Source organism: Chaetodon auriga, chromosome 7 (genome assembly GCF_051107435.1).
Source record: "Chaetodon auriga isolate fChaAug3 chromosome 7, fChaAug3.hap1, whole genome shotgun sequence".
NCBI classification, from domain to species: Eukaryota; Metazoa; Chordata; class Actinopteri; order Chaetodontiformes; family Chaetodontidae; genus Chaetodon; species Chaetodon auriga.
The window spans coordinates 28852904-28870761 of record NC_135080.1 but is presented as its reverse complement, the minus strand read 5'-3'; the positions used below and the strand labels follow the sequence as shown (position 1 = coordinate 28870761).

General features: G+C 42.7%; 1 protein-coding gene across 7 annotated transcripts in view; it reads right to left on the bottom strand.

Annotated features, from left to right (window-relative positions):
* Window positions 1-17858, bottom strand: part of cuedc1b (CUE domain containing 1b) — an 85943-nt gene that overhangs the window by 10257 nt on the left and 57828 nt on the right. The gene's annotated exons all lie outside the window — the stretch shown is intronic.

The window sequence follows — 17858 nt, the reverse complement described above, 5'->3', positions numbered from 1 at the left end:
AGTCGGGATGCTGTGTTAAACGTAAATAGAAACAAAAGGTGAGGATTTCTAAAACATTGATTTAATATATATAATATATATACATATTTAACTGGCACAAAGAAAACAACAACATATCAAATGTTGAAACTTTGAACTTGAAAAATTATGTCCTCATTTAGATTTTGATGTCAGCAACATTTTTTCAAAAAGTCAAAAAGTTGGAACAGTGGCAGCAAAAAAAAAAAAAAACACTGTAAAAGTTGCGAAATGCCAAAAGAAAACACATGGTGGAACATCTCAAAATGAATTAGATTAACTGGCAATAGGTTAGTAACATGATAGGGTATAAAAAGAGCATCCCAGAGAGGCTGAGTCTTCCTGAAGTAAAGATGGGGAGGGGTTCACCACTTTATGACAAATAGTGCAACAATTTAAGAATACTATTTCTCAAATTTCAAAGAACTGAGGGATTTCATTGTCTAAACTACATAATGTCATTAAAGCAGACAGCTCAGCTGATTCTCTGCTTCACACTCTATCAGTGCTGTAGGTCTTGAGTCCGGGACTCAGACTCGAGTCCGACTCGTGAGCTAAATTTAGAGACTCGTGCCTTGAATTGGACTTCATCACTAATGACTTGAACTTGGACTTGGACTCATGCATTCGGACTTGCAACGACTTGAAATGACTCGATTTTTTTTTTAGTAATATGTCATTAAGCTATAATTTGCCTTTGGTATATTATTTTAATATCTAAATTTTTTGTAATGGGGGCGTTAGAGTTCAGAGTGACATTCTGACGAAGGCAGTGATGGGGGGGGGTGGCGGCTTTGATCTAATAAATAACACATAAATTCGCGACTGACACGTCACTAATTCCTCTACCTGTCTCACTGCACTGTTATAAAAAAATAGTGGCGCAACTTGATGGCCGTTATCCTGGTCATTTCCCTGCGAGAAATACAATGTGTGGCGGGAGTGCGTGACAAAAGACCGAAAAGTGTGACTGTCACGCTCAATGCGTGAGACTTGAGAGCCCTGCGTTAACTTAAATTTAACGGCAAAAAAATGCCAGGAGATAATGTCTCAAAGATTGTCCAACCTATTAGCCTAGGACTTCGCTCTCTGCTGATGTCCACAGTGTGTGAGCATAATATGACGGATTCATAATATTAGAATATCTGACAGTTGTGTCACATATTATTCAGTTAACTGTATTGCCATTTGCCAACAATGTTATTTGGAGGGTGCATTATCAAGGAGGATGTAAGGTGAATAGCGTCTGGTTTTTTGACACAGTGTGCTTGGCAAGGAGTCCAGTAGCTTAATGCAATGCTAACAGCCCCTCATTAGACTGAATTTGGTGGTTTACATTGTATTTACTGAAATGACACTTACAAATACATTACATGAACAGAACAAAGAACAAGAAAATGTCCACTGTTTATTGCTACTGCAAGATTCTAACACTAAAATTGATGTGGTAACGTTAGCAGATCTTCTACCAAAGACAATGGAGCGCAGAGCTCTTTACTAGTGCTACCGTCGTAGCCTAGAGCATGTTCCATTCACTACCTTTGATACATTCGCTAAAAGTCAGAGCCGTATATATATATATATAGAGAGAGAAGGGAAATTGCATGTGTTGATAAAGCTGCTGTATTTAAAGCTTGATTTGTCAGACAGGGGTGTATTCAGTAGTATGGCTTTTGGGAGAAACTGGTGAAGGGCCATATCCCTCGTAGCTGATATGTGGTCACTTTGTTTCTTCAGTCATAGGAGTTTGAGCTCTTCATCTCTGCCAAAAAAGTCCACGGTGCACGAGATCTTTATTGCATGGCCTCATTTAGCCTAAATTGTGTCTAGTTATCCCATTAGGCTACTGACACAAAATGCTGCATTGTGTAAGTTTATTATAGTTGAATATGTAGTTTGCATGCACAACACTGTTACAGAAAAGTAGTGCAACCTACAAGCCCCAAATCGGGCTGTGTTGTCACATTTTTCCCGTTGTCTAGCTGACATACATATTATTAATATGGTCAAACACATACATACATAAATAGATAAACACATAAATAAATACATATTATCCTAGACCAGTGGTTCTCAAACTTTTTACACTAAGTACCACCTGAGAAAATACTTGGCTCTCCGACTACCACCTAATGAACAACATTTAAGTACAGTAGCGTAGTAGGCCAAAGTTTTCATGAAAAACATTTTGAAAGTTTTATTTAACAAGTTTATTCAACATTGTTGGCCACTGTAACAATCATACACAGATGGAACACTGTGTTTAAAATTGGAAAATAATAAACTGTACTTAAATAATAAATTAAAATGCACTGCATATGAAAATTAAATAAACATTGTAATAAAATATATATAAATATAAAAAAATTATATATATCGACTTTTTTTAATGCGTTCAATCAGTGTGTTTTTAACATCCTTGGCCATGTCTATTATTCCTCTTGATACGGTGTCGTTTGAAAGCGGCACGAAGTTTAACTTCTTGGCAGTTTCCTCTCCACACATGATCTTTGTCATCTCTTTGGCTAATGGTAAACACAGCTGTTCCCCAATTGTGTGAGGCTTACCGGCTCTGGCGATCCGGAGGCTGGCACGATATGATGCTCCATGTGCTTTGGCTGTGGGTGTACCATACGACTGAATCGTGGACTTTGACTGCTTCAGTCCTTCATGTTTTCGTAAAAAAAACCTCACTGGTTTGTCCTTAAGTGCCGGGTGTTTGGTTGTTAGATGCTGTTTGAGATGTGAGGGTTTCATTGATTCATTGCCCAGCAGGTCACCACACACCACACACTGCGGTCGGGGCTCTTCCTCTCTTCCACTAAAAATAAATCCCAATTTAATGTAGTTCTCGTCATATCTCCTAACTGCTTTATGTCGTTTTTTGCTAGCAGTAGCAGATGTTGTGGGGCTGGTACCAGCATCACTGTTCGCGCTTGTGCTCGGCTCACACAAGTCCTCCTCTTCGGTTCTTGTTATCTCCTGTTCCACGTCTGCCTTTGCTGATTTAAGCCACGACAATAGTTTTGTCGTACGCTTCATTTTTCTTGTCCTTGTTATTACAGTAACTAAACCGTCTTCCCATCACAGCTTGGCTACAAACGGCGTCTGTATCGGCAGGAATATTACATATCGCCTAACGTTACCCAGAAACACTTGCGGATTTTTAAAATTATTAACTTGATTTATTGTCTTAATTTCCTTTCATTTTTTGTCATCGGTTGATACAGTTTTTTCATACATTCTCATATATTAAATAGTGTTTCACCTTTTAAATGTATTTTAGTATATAATTAAGTGATTATTTTGCGTACCACTAGAGGGAGCCGTCCTAGACCTATAATATCCTTTTTGGTATGAAAGTTTAAAGTTTTTTGCATCAGCAGCTAAATGTTTATCCTATCTCCCCTTATAGGCTCCAAGAATACCAGGCCTCCACCATTGTGTCCCAATTTGCTACCTCAAACACCATTCAAACACCATTACATCATTCTTTGGTGAATCGCAGAAGGTCTACGACCTGAAACATCCACGTCAAAAGGCCATAAGTGACTCCCTTGTCAAAGACTTAATAATTAGCTGTGGCTTGCCTCTCTCCATTGTTGACCACCAGGGCTTCAGGCACTTTCTTTATGTCCTGGACCCTCTATATTTGCCAGTAGCAAGATCCACTATCACCTCTGTGACCATTCCAGGCCTGGTGGAAGCCAAAAAGGAGCTAATTAAAAGCTGGCTGGCAGAAGTTTGCAGTGTCTCTGTTACTATAGATATTTGGAGAGACAGAAAGATGAGGTTGTTTCTTAGGGGGGACACACACTGACAATGGATGAAAGAAAACAGGACCTCAGCCTTCAGTCCTATCTTCTTGTCTGTGAGAGAGTGCATGGGAAACACTCAGGCTAGAACACTGCCATGCTGTTTGAATCTTGTATTGAGGAGTACCTGATAAAAAGCAAGATACTTTTTGTAATAACAGATAATGCATCGAACATGAAGAAAGCCTTTCAGGTCAGCTTTCCCAGAGAGGATCCCTGTGGTGTTGAAACTGGAGATCCCATCACATCTGAGGAGGATGAGGAGGATGAGTTCTGGGAAGACCTGATGCCAGAAGATTAGCAGTTAGTGAATGACACATTAGATGAATTGTAAGATGCAGAGATTGTCTTGCTTCTGTCATTCACTGCAGCTAATGATAAAAGACAGTCTGAAAGAGGTATGTCGGCTCTCAAGCACCCTGGAAAAGGTGTCCCGCAGAGCCACCATCCTCCACACAAGCACCACCTTTAAAGATCGCTTCGAAGCGTGGTTTGGGGATGTCACCATCCCTTCAGCTAACGCAACACAGTGGAACTCTATACTGAAGCAAGTCCAGGGTTATGTGCAATTAGATAGCCAAAAGCTAGCTAGTGTGTTGCAATCAGAGGGCCACCAAAACCTCCTCTTGTCACCAAGCCAGAGTGTGGTCAGCTTAAAGAGCTAATAGAAATTCTTGGGCCATTTTAGAGGCCATTAACCTCACTCAGGGAGAGAAAATAGTGACCATCCGTGTAGTTGTGCCCTGTGTTCTCAGTCTGTGCACTGACATGCAAGAAAAAAAGGGAAAGTAAAGTACTGTGGACCCCTAGTGCAAGCTCTTGAGAAGTCCTTGAAAACTCGGTTTGTTGAGATATTCCAAGCAGTACAGATGCCAGGATGTGAACCATCCAAAGGAAGATGCCCTACAAAGTTTCTTTTCACAAATGCTTTCTTTGTAACATCCGTGCTAGACCCTACCTTTGGTTTCCAGTGGCTAGAACATGATGTGCAGCTGGACTGTCACAGCAGAGACAATTTGAATAATGAGATCAAAGGTGAGATATATATATTTTTTTTTTTAACAATTCAAAGCTAAGTGTAATGATTTCAGTGATGGAATGTTATTGGAATTTAAGGTGTTACAATAAAGGCCATTATATAATTAGGAATATTCAGTACTTGTAATTAGTCTCCTGCCTTTACCATTTCAGCGTACATAAAGGCAGAGGGCAACAAGCAAGTGCCACCAACAGCAGATGCAGAGACTGGACAAGAAGAAAGTGATCTGACAGAGTCTCCTCCTGAAAAGCAGCCAAGACTGTTTTCCCACTATAGGAAGACTCTCCTGCTGAGAAACCATCAGCGTAGGCTCAGTTGACTGCATACCTCCACTTGATTGATGAAGAGAACTCTACCTCAATCCCGTGCCTCAAGTTTTGGCAACAAAATAAGTCCAAATTCCCAGCCCTCTTTCACATTGCAACACAGGTATTCTCCATCCCTGCCTCCAGTGTGCTTATTGAAAGGGTATTTAGTCAAGGTGGTATTTTGATTAGACCTCATCGGGCAAGGTCGGGTAGTGCCATGATATCAGAGCTGATGTATTTGAAATGCAATATGTCTGTGTAGCCTAATCAAAACAAATAAGTCCAGAAAATGAGTTATGTTTATTTGTTATATTTTTGTTTTACTATTTAGCAGAAAAGCCTTTGTTGGTAATGACAACTTCAAGATGTCTTCTACATGGATAAACTAGTTGCATGCATTTCTCAGATGTGATTTTGGCCCATTCTTCCTGTTTTGAAACCTTGAAGGTTCAAGTGGCCTTTTCTATGAACTCGATGGATTTTATCAATTTTATATTGTTATCCAGTGAAAATTTCATGTCAGCAGCCCCAAAATAATAAGATTTACCTAGGAGTTAAATTGACGTGTTCAATACTTATTTTCCCACTGTATTTGTGTTAAATGCACATTATATAAAGCACATTAGAGTTTTGCATTTCTGTGTTGTGTTTTTCAAGTTTAACAACATCTATGCTTAACACTGGTGCTGCCAGCTTTTTTTGTAAATAAGCTATTCATGATAAAATACATGGTTATGTATGTGCAAATTAAGCACATTAGAGCTGCATTTTTGTGAGTGTTATTGTTAAGAGGACAGGAGTGTAGTTATAAGCACTAGACTGAGTTTAACAGTAAAATGCATATGAAAGTTCATAGCGTCTGCCATTAGGACCTGCCTATGAGCTGCAGGACCACAGTTATGTTTTTTTGAAGTTTAACAACATGTATGCTTACTTCAGTGCTAAACTTGGACTCGGACTCAACATGGATCAATAGGGACTCAACTCGGATGAGTAGTGGACTCGACTCGGACTTGAACACTGGAGACTTGAACCTGGACTTGGACTCGAGGCATAGTGACTTGACTACAACACTGCATTCTATTGGTACAGTCTATCTCAAACAGGGATATACTCAAAACATCAATTTAAGATGTCTTAGCTTGCTTACCCTTGTTGCTTCCTCTGCAAGCTGTTTTGCTTTCTCACATGATAATGACAAGACTGATTTGCATGCTTCAACTTACCCTACTGCTCATCATATCAATCAACTTCAGAAGAGAACACTGTTGTGCTGAAGCTTTTTTCCGGCACGTAAAACCTTTAAATACTCTAAGAATTATGGAATGGCTAGTGCCAGACTACTGGAAGCCTTGTTCAGGAATAACATTCAGGCTCCGGAACTTCTCACAAGGAGCTTTTTTTCTTATTGTCGGAAAACATCTATCTGCAGTTCTTTCCACTAAGAAAAGGAAGAACTGCTCCAGCAACTCCATTGCGGTTCCTGCCACCACCAGCGCTCCACCAACCAAACAAGCACAAGTCTCAACCCCAGCAGCCAGTGCTGTGGACCTGGAGGATGACCCCATCTTGTCAGCATTGCCCAACATCCAATCATTGCTCGACAGCATGAACTCCGGCAGGCAAATGCCTGCTACTTGGAACAATGACACCCATGGCATTACAACCTCATGGAGATTGCCGGGAACAGCAATTCTAATTCTGACTGGCATGCCATTCTTTCCGCCTACAGATTTTAGCAGGAAATAACATCAATCTGGTACAAAAAATCTTGCTGTGCTGAGATAAGCAACAGGCGTATTGTGGATTGTGGAGTCAGTTATGCTAAAGCATAGCGACCCCAGGTTTTCTAAAACTCTGAATTCAGTGTTGTTTTAGGGGTATTCAGAGATTATCTGTGAAGTCTATCCCACCTGTAGGGCTGAGCAGGACACTACTTGGCCGTCATTTCAAACCTCACCATGACCTATGGAGGTACATTATTTTACAACTACCGTAAGTCATTCTCTGCAAAAGCTGCCATGTACATTAAGAGGATCAACCAGAGATCGGGCTGGTCAGTAGTTGACCTAGCTCTCATAATCAGACATTTCACAGGCCATCAAGGTCTCTCCAAGCTCCTGTGGCTTGTTCTCCCACTCCTCTAAATAGGCATGTCCAAAGTCTGGCCCGCGGGCCAAATGCGGCCTGTGTTCAAATATACACCGGCCCGCAGCTTCTGTCATAAAATCAATAATATGTGGCCGCCAGCACTGTTGACCACAGTATAAAACACAATGTACATAAAGCTATTTTATATTTCACCAGAAGATGGCAGTAGACCTGTGGCGACACTCTCGCCGCGGGAAACTTTGAGCCTTGTCACAAGGGTCAAAGGGTCAAAGGACATCCGTTTAGCTCATTTCAAAAATGGCGACTGTAACAAAAAAAAGGAAAGTCGACAGCGAGGGCCGCCACTTTCAGGACAAGTGGAAATTGGAGTATTTTTTCACCGAAATACGAAACAACGGTGTCTGCCTAATATGCCAGGAGACTGTGGCTGTTCTCAAGGAATTCAACATCAAGAGGCACTACTGGACGAAACACGCTAGCTACAACAATCTAACCGGAAACGAACATGGTGAAAAATTGAGGCAACTGAAAGCTGTTTTAAAGGCACAGCAGCGATTTTTTACAAGAGCCCGCAAATCAAATGAAAATGCCACAAAGGCAAGCTACGAGGTGGCAACGCTGATGCCAAGCACTGCAAACCTTTTACTGGGGGTAAATTTATTTCAGACTGCGTGATGAAAATGGTGGAGAACATTTGTCCTGAGAAGAAGCAAGAGTTTGCTAATGTTTGCCTTGCTCGTAACACGGTGGTACGGAGAATTGAAGACGTTTCATCTGACATTAAGAGACAATTACAGGCAAAAGGAACAGAGTTTGACTTTTTTTCGTTGCGCCTGCGACGAAAGCACGGATGCATCTGACGCCGCTCAGTTACTGATTTTTTGGAGTGGACAATGAAATGAACGTCAGTGAAGAGCTACTTGACCTCCAGAGCCTTAAGGGTCAAACAAGGGGAACCGATTTATTTGTTTCAGTTTGTTCCGCCGTAAATGACATGAAACCACCATGGAATAAAGTCACGGGGATTACTACGGATGGTGCACCTGCCATGGCTGGCGAGCGAAGTGGATTATCAACCCTCGTGTGTAACAAAGTCAGCGAAGAAGGAGGCAAAGCTATAAAACTCCACTGTATTATTCACCAACAAATTCTCTGTGCCAAAAATCTGAAATATGATCATGTGATGAAACCGGTGATAAAGGCTATTAATTAATTTTCGCTCCAAAGCCCTGTGCCACCGCCAGTTTCAACAGTTTCTACTTGACATCCAGGCTGAATACGGAGATGTTGTGTATCACAACGACGTAAGATGGCTCAGTCGGGGGTCAGCACTGCAGCACTTCTACTCACTGAGGGAGGAAATCAGACAATTCTTGTCGGAAAAGGGACAACCGATGCCAGAACTATCCAATGCTGTTTGGCTTGCTGAGTATGGATTTTTAGTTGACATAACCCGACATCTGAACGCGCTGAACGTGAGTATTCAGGGGCAGGATGCACTGGTAAGCCATCTGTAGTCACACATCAAAGCCTTTGAGGCCAAGTTGCTACTTTTCCAAAGGCACCTGTCACACACACAGCCCAACACCACACACTTCCCATCGCTGCAGGAAATAACGACCAGTTTTCCACAGAACAATATCAGTGAGCAAATGAGGAAGTATGCAGAAAACCTCTCATCTCTGGCTGAGGAGTTTAAACAGCGCTTTCGGGATTTTGCGGCTATTGAAAAGGAGATCACACATTTTTCCGCTCCTTTCTCTGTGGACCCTGATGACGCTCCAGACCACCTGCAGCTGGAGCTCATTGAGCTGCAGTGTGACGCCGAGTGTCGCAGCCGACACCAACAGCTCCCTCTTGTCAGCTTTTACCGCGAGCTGGACAAAGGCAGGTTCCAAGAGATTCGAACATTTGCTAAGAAAATGCTGAGCTTGTTTGGCTCCACATACTTGTGCGAGAAGACATTCTCAGTTATGAACATAAAGCCTGGTTTACGCTTCTGCGTTGCGGCGACGCCGTACGTACGGCGTACACCTGACGCAGTCACTGAGCATTCATAGTTCTGCGTCGAGGAAACGCGTTGCTCCGCAATTCACCGCCAAGCCGCTAGGGAGGTGTGGCTGTGTCTTTGTATGGTTTCGGGGGGCTCTTGTTGGATCCCCGTGTTTCGCAAGAATTCCCTCCATAAATTGTTGGCCATTTGGCAGTCTTTATACTGCCGCGAAGAGGAGTTGTAGAGGTGGTCGTACTTGCGTACCTCCTCAATAATTCTTTCTTCAGCTTGGTCCATTTTTTCTTGTAGCTCTCACCACAGAAACTTTGAAAATGGCGGTGTTGTTGTGCTGCGACCATAGGGCTGCGGCTGAACTGAAAATAACTTCTGAGTGGACCAATCACAGTCCTCGACGTTCACGTCACAACGCATCGACGCAACGCGTAGTCAGGATTTTTTGAAGGTGCGCGTCAGGCTACAGCGTAGGGTCCACGTAGGGGTCTGCGTCGATGGCGTAGGTACGGCGTCGACGCGATGCAGAAGCGTAAACCAGGCTTAAGTGACTGTCACCTGCGTGACCTGACCCGTATACTGGAGACAAGATCTCAGTATCACCCTTCACATTAGTGCACCCGAGTTATTTGTTAAGTCTTCTGGGGTAAATAAATTCTAAAATCTCAGTGAATTGATTTTTTGTGTATTCAAAACTGTGATCAAAACCACAGTTTTGAATATGCATTAATTCTTTTCAATTTGTGTATAATTTGTTCTTTTGTTTTTCAATTTACAATCAAACCGGGTCTTGTAAACCTGATAAATTAAATATTAAAATCTAATTCGGTCCGGCAGCAATACAAGGATTCATATGGACCTCAATGTTTTGTACTTTTGAATAATATAACTGTTAGTGTTATTTTCCTGTTAATATGTTTTGAATTTAGAAGTTCATAGTGAGTATTTAATAGTGAATAATATGTAATGTTTCAAATGAACCTAGATATGTTTAATCTCTCTGAAAGTTTTTTTTTTTCAGACTTTTCTTCATTTTATGTGGTATCCAAATATGAAAGACAGAGTGATTTTGGTAAAAACTTTGGATTTGTGTTCTGTGTTAAGACATAAAAAGTATGCCATTTGCAATAAACAAATTAATGAAATAGTTAATTTACATTTAATGTTAATGGTTCAAAGAATGTCAAGCTGAAGGGTCTGCCCTCACACATTTTCACCTCACCAAATATGGCCCTCTTTGCAAAAAGTTTGGACACCCCTGCTCTAAATGGTGTCAAAAATCAACGGCCATAAACCAAACATTTAAGCCTGTCTCAAGCCCCAAACTAGAAATACAAACGTGACGCCACTTATGACTCCTTTGTGCTATAATTCTAATGAAAATGTGTGCAAGTTTTTTAACTATCAGTACATTCACACTTCGTGGAGATGGGCATCCCAAATAAGTATGCCCCACCTTGTGAAAAAGGACAATACAAAATAAAGCCATCAACCTTGGACAACGTCCTTGCACTGGGGAAGGCACGAAGAAAGCATCATAATCGTTGGTACAGGTGGCTGGTCAAGGGCTTTTTAACTGGGTTAACTTGGCTGCCAAAAGTGTCATTTGTCTGGAATAACTTGCAATCTGCTTTAAAGGAGTGCAAGATAACTGATGCAGCACTGAGAAAAGAGGTTAAGAAGGGATTCATGACTGGTCTACTTGATAAATCACCATTTCCAACCACTGGCATTATATATATAGGTAGGGTATTATATGGGTATACCAACCAGTAAATATTTTGGAAAAAAAACAGCTAATTATCAATTTATCCACTCCTCATAACGACAGAGCTCAGAGCATTAATAGTCAAGTTCCTTTGGCATCCTTCTCTCTATGCTATGCTTCTCTTGACAACGGCATTAAGTTTATTAAGAAGGCAAGGAGGGATGCATGGCTAGCTAAGGCACATATTACAGACGCTTTCAACATGATGCCTTTACACCCTTCGCACTGGCATCTTTTTTGGTGTTCAGTGGAGAGATAGGTTATATTTCTCAATTAGACTCCCCTTCAGTTGTTGCAGCAGCCCCAAAATATTTGCTACCTTTTCAGAAGCACTTTTCTGAGTCCTTCTAAATCACTGCAACTTGCCATTTGTGCTTTCTCTCCAAGATGATTTTCTGCTAGTGCACTATCCAAATTCAAAACCAGATAAATGCATCTCTGCTCTCAAGCATACTTTCACAAAATTAGGTTTTCCACTATCCGATGTCGAAGAGACGTCAGGTCCGTTCCAGTCTATAGAATGTTTAGGCATCACCTTAGATAGCAACCTGATGCAGACCTCCTTGCCTGTGGAAAAATTAATTTGCATCAGAGAAATTATCAAAAACATGCAGGAGGCAATAGTATTTTCTAAAAGAGGATTGCTTTCCTTGCTTGGGCATCTTAATTTTTTGTTTTTCAATAATGAGTGGTTTGCTGATGTATGGCTGAAAGTATTGTCATCCTTGCCAGCTAACAATTCTTCTTCTTCTTCTTCTTCTTCTTCTTCTTCTTCTTCTTCTTCTGGAAATGTACCCAATTGTTATTGCTTGTCTTCTGTAGGGTAAACACTGGTCAAGGAAACAAATTGCATTTTTCTGTGACAATGAGGCAACTGTCAATATCATTAACAAATGGTGCTCATCTGTTTGATTTATTAACAGATTAGTTAGGTTCCTTGCATGGTTATCTGTCTTAGGTGGCTTCACAATTCTAGCACCTTATATTAGAGGTTTCTATAATGAAATTGCTGATTCTTGGTCCCGGTTCAAATTTCATAAGTTTCGCCAACAGTGCCCAGAGGTAGTGCCATCCAGTCTGACCTGCCAACTGTTTATTCAAACTGTGCTAGATTACACACAACAAACCTGCAAATTTATATGCTGTCTGCAGCTCACTACATGCAATCTGTCTTATTATTTCACATTAAAAATTTATGATTCTGCATGGTCTTATTTGCCTCATTTTGCGTTAGTGTTTTCACCTTTCACTCTTCCACTCTTAAAAAATATGATCACTTACTCATGTTTATGCTAGATGGCACTGTTTATGCTAGATGGCACTGCACGAGTGGCGGTAAGAGAAAAGGTTGGGGCATAGCAATGTGAACAACAGATGGTGTAATCCATTACTGTAAAGGAGAAGCGCTGCATGACAGACATTGAGCAGCTAGCTCAATAGCGATGATGGTGTACATGCCCCATCAGCCGATGCTGCAGCAGCATGCAAGCTCCTACACACTGTGTTTTCACAGCTACAGACATAGCACCCCCAGGCCCTCCTCCTCATCTCTGGAGACTTCAATTATGCTTCCAAGTTCACAATTCTCCCCACTTTCACCCAGTATGTTAAATGCCACACAAGAGACAATAGAACACTGGACTTACTCTATGCAAATACAAAGGATGCTTACAGTTCTTCACCCCTCCCCTGCTGTTCCTTTCTGATCACAACCTAGTTCACCATTTGCTGAATAAACAATACCAACCATTTGAGAAGATGGTCAGAGGAGTCCAGTATGGCACTGAGGGATTGCTTTGACACCACTGACTGGGAAGTGTTGTGCAGTCAACACGGGGAGGACATTGACAGTTTGACATCCTGCATTATGGACTACATCAACTTCTGTGTGGAAAACACTGCTTACCAGGAAGGTACAGTGCTTACCAAACAACAAACAAACCCTGGTAACTAAAAGTCCAATTGAATGAAAAGAAGAGGGTTTTTAGATCTGGGGACAAAAATGAGCTGGGGAGGGTGCAGAGGAAGCTGAAAGAGGAGATTAGGAGAGGTAACAACAGTTATACGTGGAAGCTGGAGGAGCACTTTCTGGGGAACAATGGCAGAGGGGTTTGGAGAGGCCTGAAAACTATCTAAGGCACATATGTCAAACCTATTCCACCAAGGGCCGAGTGGCTGAAGGTTTTCTTTCCAACCAAGCAGCAGCACATCAGACTTGACTCATTTCATCAGCTGATCTCAGTCTTCAGACAGCTGATTGGTCAGACTGCATGCTCTTGATTGGTTGGAGGAAAAACCTGCAGCCACATGGCCCTTTGTGGAATAGGTTTGACATGTCTGATCTAAGGCCACAGCAGTGACAGCGGGAGGGGCCCTGAATCTGGATGTGGAGACCGGGAACTGGCAAATGAAATGAATCGGGTCTCCGCCAGATTTGATTCTACCCCCGGATCACACTGAACCATCTCTGTCACCTGGTGAGTTGTGAGCTGGACCCCCTACAGTTCGCATATCGACCAGGTATTGGTGTGGAAAACACAGTCATCGACCTGCTCCACTGATCTCTTTCCCACCTGAAGAACACATGGAGCACAGCAAGGGTAATGCTTTTTGATTTCTCCAGGGCTTTCAACACAATCCAACCATCACTGCACAGGGAGAAGCTGGAAGGAGTTGAAGCAGACTGCCACCTTGCTGTGTGGACTACCATCTACCTCACCAACAGACTGCAGTATGTGAGGCCTCATGACTGTGTGTCTGATGTGGTGGTTTGCAGCACGGGTGCTCCACAAGATACACTGCTCTCTCCTTTCCTCTTCACACTGTATACATTGGACTTCAGACACAACACTGACATCTGTCACATCCAGACGTTCTTACAGGAAGGCCATCACCAACTTTGTCAAATGGTGCGAATTGAACACCTGCACATAAACGCCAGCAAGACAAAGGAGATGGTGATAGACTTCCACAGACTTCCACACTACTAAGTCTGACAGGGATAGGAGAGGAGCATCACTTCTAATTTCTGAAACTTCTTCTGCTTTTTGTCCCCCACTTTCTATGGTATATGAATAGCTAACTTCAAGCCAGCAAACTTAGCAACCTTTTCAACAGTAGTGGGTTGCAAAGGCTCGGTTCTCTTCAACAGACTGACTGATGGAAAACAGCACCGTCGTGAGTGGCAGCCTTTCCAGCAGCTCCGTTTGTGTGGTGTGTGCTATTTTGTACTTTTTTTGTACTTTTAGAGCTTTCAGTGCTCTATTTTTGGTCACTGATTAACATCTATCCTATGGATATGGATTTTAACAAGCCTAAACTCGTTTTTTTGAGGAACCAACTGCTTGCTGTACGAACAAAGTCCCATGCCGGTGTGGTCCCCCAGTTACCTGACCAAGTGAGGAGGCTGTATCGAGGCTGCAGAGGCGGCGCTAAGCTAAAGGCTAAGGGGCTAGTGAGAAAGTGGAGATACAAGCCTTTGGAGCTGGGAGACTCCCTACAGTGCATCTTCAACCTGAGCCTGGAGCAAGGGAGGGTCCCTCAGCTATGGAAAACATCCTGCATCATCCCAGTCCCAAAGAGACCAAAACCTGAGCAGCCGAATGACTTCAGGCCAGTCGCCCTGACATCACACGTAATGAAGACCATGTAGCGGCTGCTGCTACACCACCTGAGGCCTCAGGTACGCCACAGCCTTGACCCTTTGCAGTGTGCTTACCAGGAGAAGGTGGGAGTGGAGGACGCCATTGTCTACTTGCTACACCAATCCCTCTCCCATCTGGACAGCAGCGCAGTGAGGATTACATTTTTGGACTCCTCCAGCGCCTTCAACACCATCCAGCCTCTGTTCCTCAGAGATAAACTGACAGAGATGGACGTAGGCTCATACCTGATGGTCTGGATTACAGACTATCTGACAGGCAGACCTCAGTATATGAGACTGGAGGACAGCAGGTCTGACACCGTGGTTTGCAGCACAGGAGCACTGCAGGGGACCGTGTTCTCTCCAGTCCTGTTCACCCTGTACACAGCGGACTTCTGCTGGACTGGACTGGACTGGACTGCCAACACAGATGCTCTGTGCAGGAGAGGACAGAGCGGACTGTACTTCCTCAGAAGGCTGGCGTCCTTCAACATCTGCAAAAAGATGCTGCAGATGTTCTACCAGACTGTGGTAGCAAGTGCCATCAAATAGAGGGATGCTACACATCTGGACAAACTGGTGAGGAAGGCGGGCTCTGTTGTGGGTGTGCTGGACAGTGCTGGACAGGCTGACATTTGTGGCAGAACGACAGGCGCTGAGCAGGCTCCTGTCAATCATGGACAATCCACTGCATCCGCTGCACAGCGTCATCTCCAGGCAGAGGAGCAGCTTCAGTGACAGGCTGCTGTCACTGTCCTGCTCCACTGACAGACTGAGGAGGTCGTTCCTCCCCCACGCCACGCGCTCTTTAACTCCACTCAGGGAGTTAATGTTTGTTAAAGATTAATGTCAACATTCCCCAGTGCTCTCATTGTCATCTGTACAACACTCTGTTCAACATGCACCTTAACTTGCATTTTGTTTGCTCTGGACATTTAAACTCTGGACATCTCATGTAAACTCATTTAAACACTTGACGTTTAAACTTGCTTTCCACTTGGACATTTTTTACCTTTAATTCTGTTTGCACTCAACATTTTTACTTTTAATTCTGTTTGCACTAGACATCTGTACTTTTAGACCTATTGCACTGGACGTGGACATTTTTACATTTTTTACCTTTGACTTATAACTCCTTGCTTGCTGTGCTTTTAGATTATTTATTATTATATTATTTATTTCTGATTATTTATTTATTTATTGCATTGTGGAATATGCTGGAACTTGTGAATTTCCCTTGGGGATGAATAAAGTATCTGTCTATCTATCTATCTATCTATCTATCTATCTATCTATCTATCAACCCTGGAAAACCAGCTGTGAGTAGCAGTATCATCACTACCATCCAACATCAGATGCCTTGCCAAAGAGCGGCAGTTCCAGTCAGTTTAGTGTGTTATATGTGTTCAATAATTTAGTACGGTAGTAGTATTGCAGACATTTTTTTTGACTCAAGCCTATCAATCAACTCTAAACTCAATTACAATTCATTCAAAAGTCTAGTTCTTGCTTTCCCACCAAACCTGGAAAAGACCAGAACCACTTTTAATTGTTTAGGTGTGTAATATCTGTCTTTTTCTGTCTCTCTCTATGTCTCTCTAAACCCAACAGTTGAGGCAGATGTCTGTCCACCCAGAGCCTGGTTCTGGTCAAGGTTCCTGCCTGTTAAAAGGAAGTATTTCTTCATTGCCGTTGCCAAGAATTGTTGAGTATCTGTACAGTAAGACAGGATACAAATTTATTGATTCCATGCTGGGGAAATTACGTTGTTACAGACAGTAATAACAGCAAGAATTACGAAAGACATGTAGAAAAAGAACAAATAAAAAGGAATCCAAAATAGAATCAACTACTCAAGTATATATATATATATATATATGTATATCCTGAGGCCTGAAACCATCTCTGGCCACACCAGTGACAGTGGGAAGGAACCAGAATCTGGAGACTTGGAATGAACAAATGAGCTGAATCGTTTTCAGCAGATTTGATTCTACCCCCATTCCCTCCCCCAACAACCCACCAGAGCCCAGACCCGACGGCATTACTTCTCCAAACCCCCTCCTTCTCGACTGGGCCATCCCTGACACCAGCAGCACCATCCTCACACCACTTAACCCCCTTGTATCATCAGACTTTAGACTTCATTCGAACTGGAATACAGGGAGGTCGCCGCCGACTTTGTCAAATGGTGTGAACTGAACCACCTGCACATAAACACCAGCAAGACAAAGGAGATGGTGACAAACTTCGACAGGATGGTGCCTCAACCTCAACTACAAACTAGACTTGACTAACAACACATGCGTCCTGTATAAAATGGGCCAAAGTCGACTCCATCTGCTGAGAAGACTGAGGTCCTTTGGAGTGTGCAGGAGGTTATTTGGCACAGTTTATGATACTGTGGTGGCATCTGCAATCTTCTACACAGTCGTCTGCTGGGACTGTGGAAGTTCTGAGAGGGACAGAGAAAACTGAACAGACTGGTCAGAAAAGTCTGCTCTGTCCTGAACTGGCCTCTGGACCCAGTTGAGGAGGTGGGTGAGAGGACGATGTAAGCCAAGCTGACATCAATCAAGGACGATGAGATGCTGGGAGCCTTAAACATAAAATTCCACTTCTTGTTCATTTGTCATAGACAACAAAAGTTCATGGTCAAAATATACATGGTTTTCTGCTCCCTGGACAACTATGCTGCAGTTGTAAGGCATTTTGATATTTGTTTCTCAAGGGAAGCGCTATACTATAGTGTTCATCAACCCTTTTAACTGTTTCATTAACAGGGTCCATAAACCAAATGTCTTAAGATAAGATAGACTTTATTTATCCCACAATGGGGGAAATTCACATGTTACAGCAGCAACAAGACAGAGTGCCTGCGGTAGCCCTCCTTCCTGCACTGGGGATGTAAAGGTCTTGTGCTGAAGGAGCTGCTCAGGGTCCTCACAGTGTTGTGCAGGGGGTGGGAGGAGTTGTCTATGATGGATGTCAGCTTGCCAAACATCCTTCTGTCTGCCACCTCCTCGATGGAGTCCAGTGGGCAGTCCAGGACAGAGCTGGCTCTCTTAACCAGTTTGTTCAGTCTCTTCCTGTCTCTGTCAGTGCTGCCCCCTCCCCAGCACACTATGGCATAAAACACTGTAGAGGCCA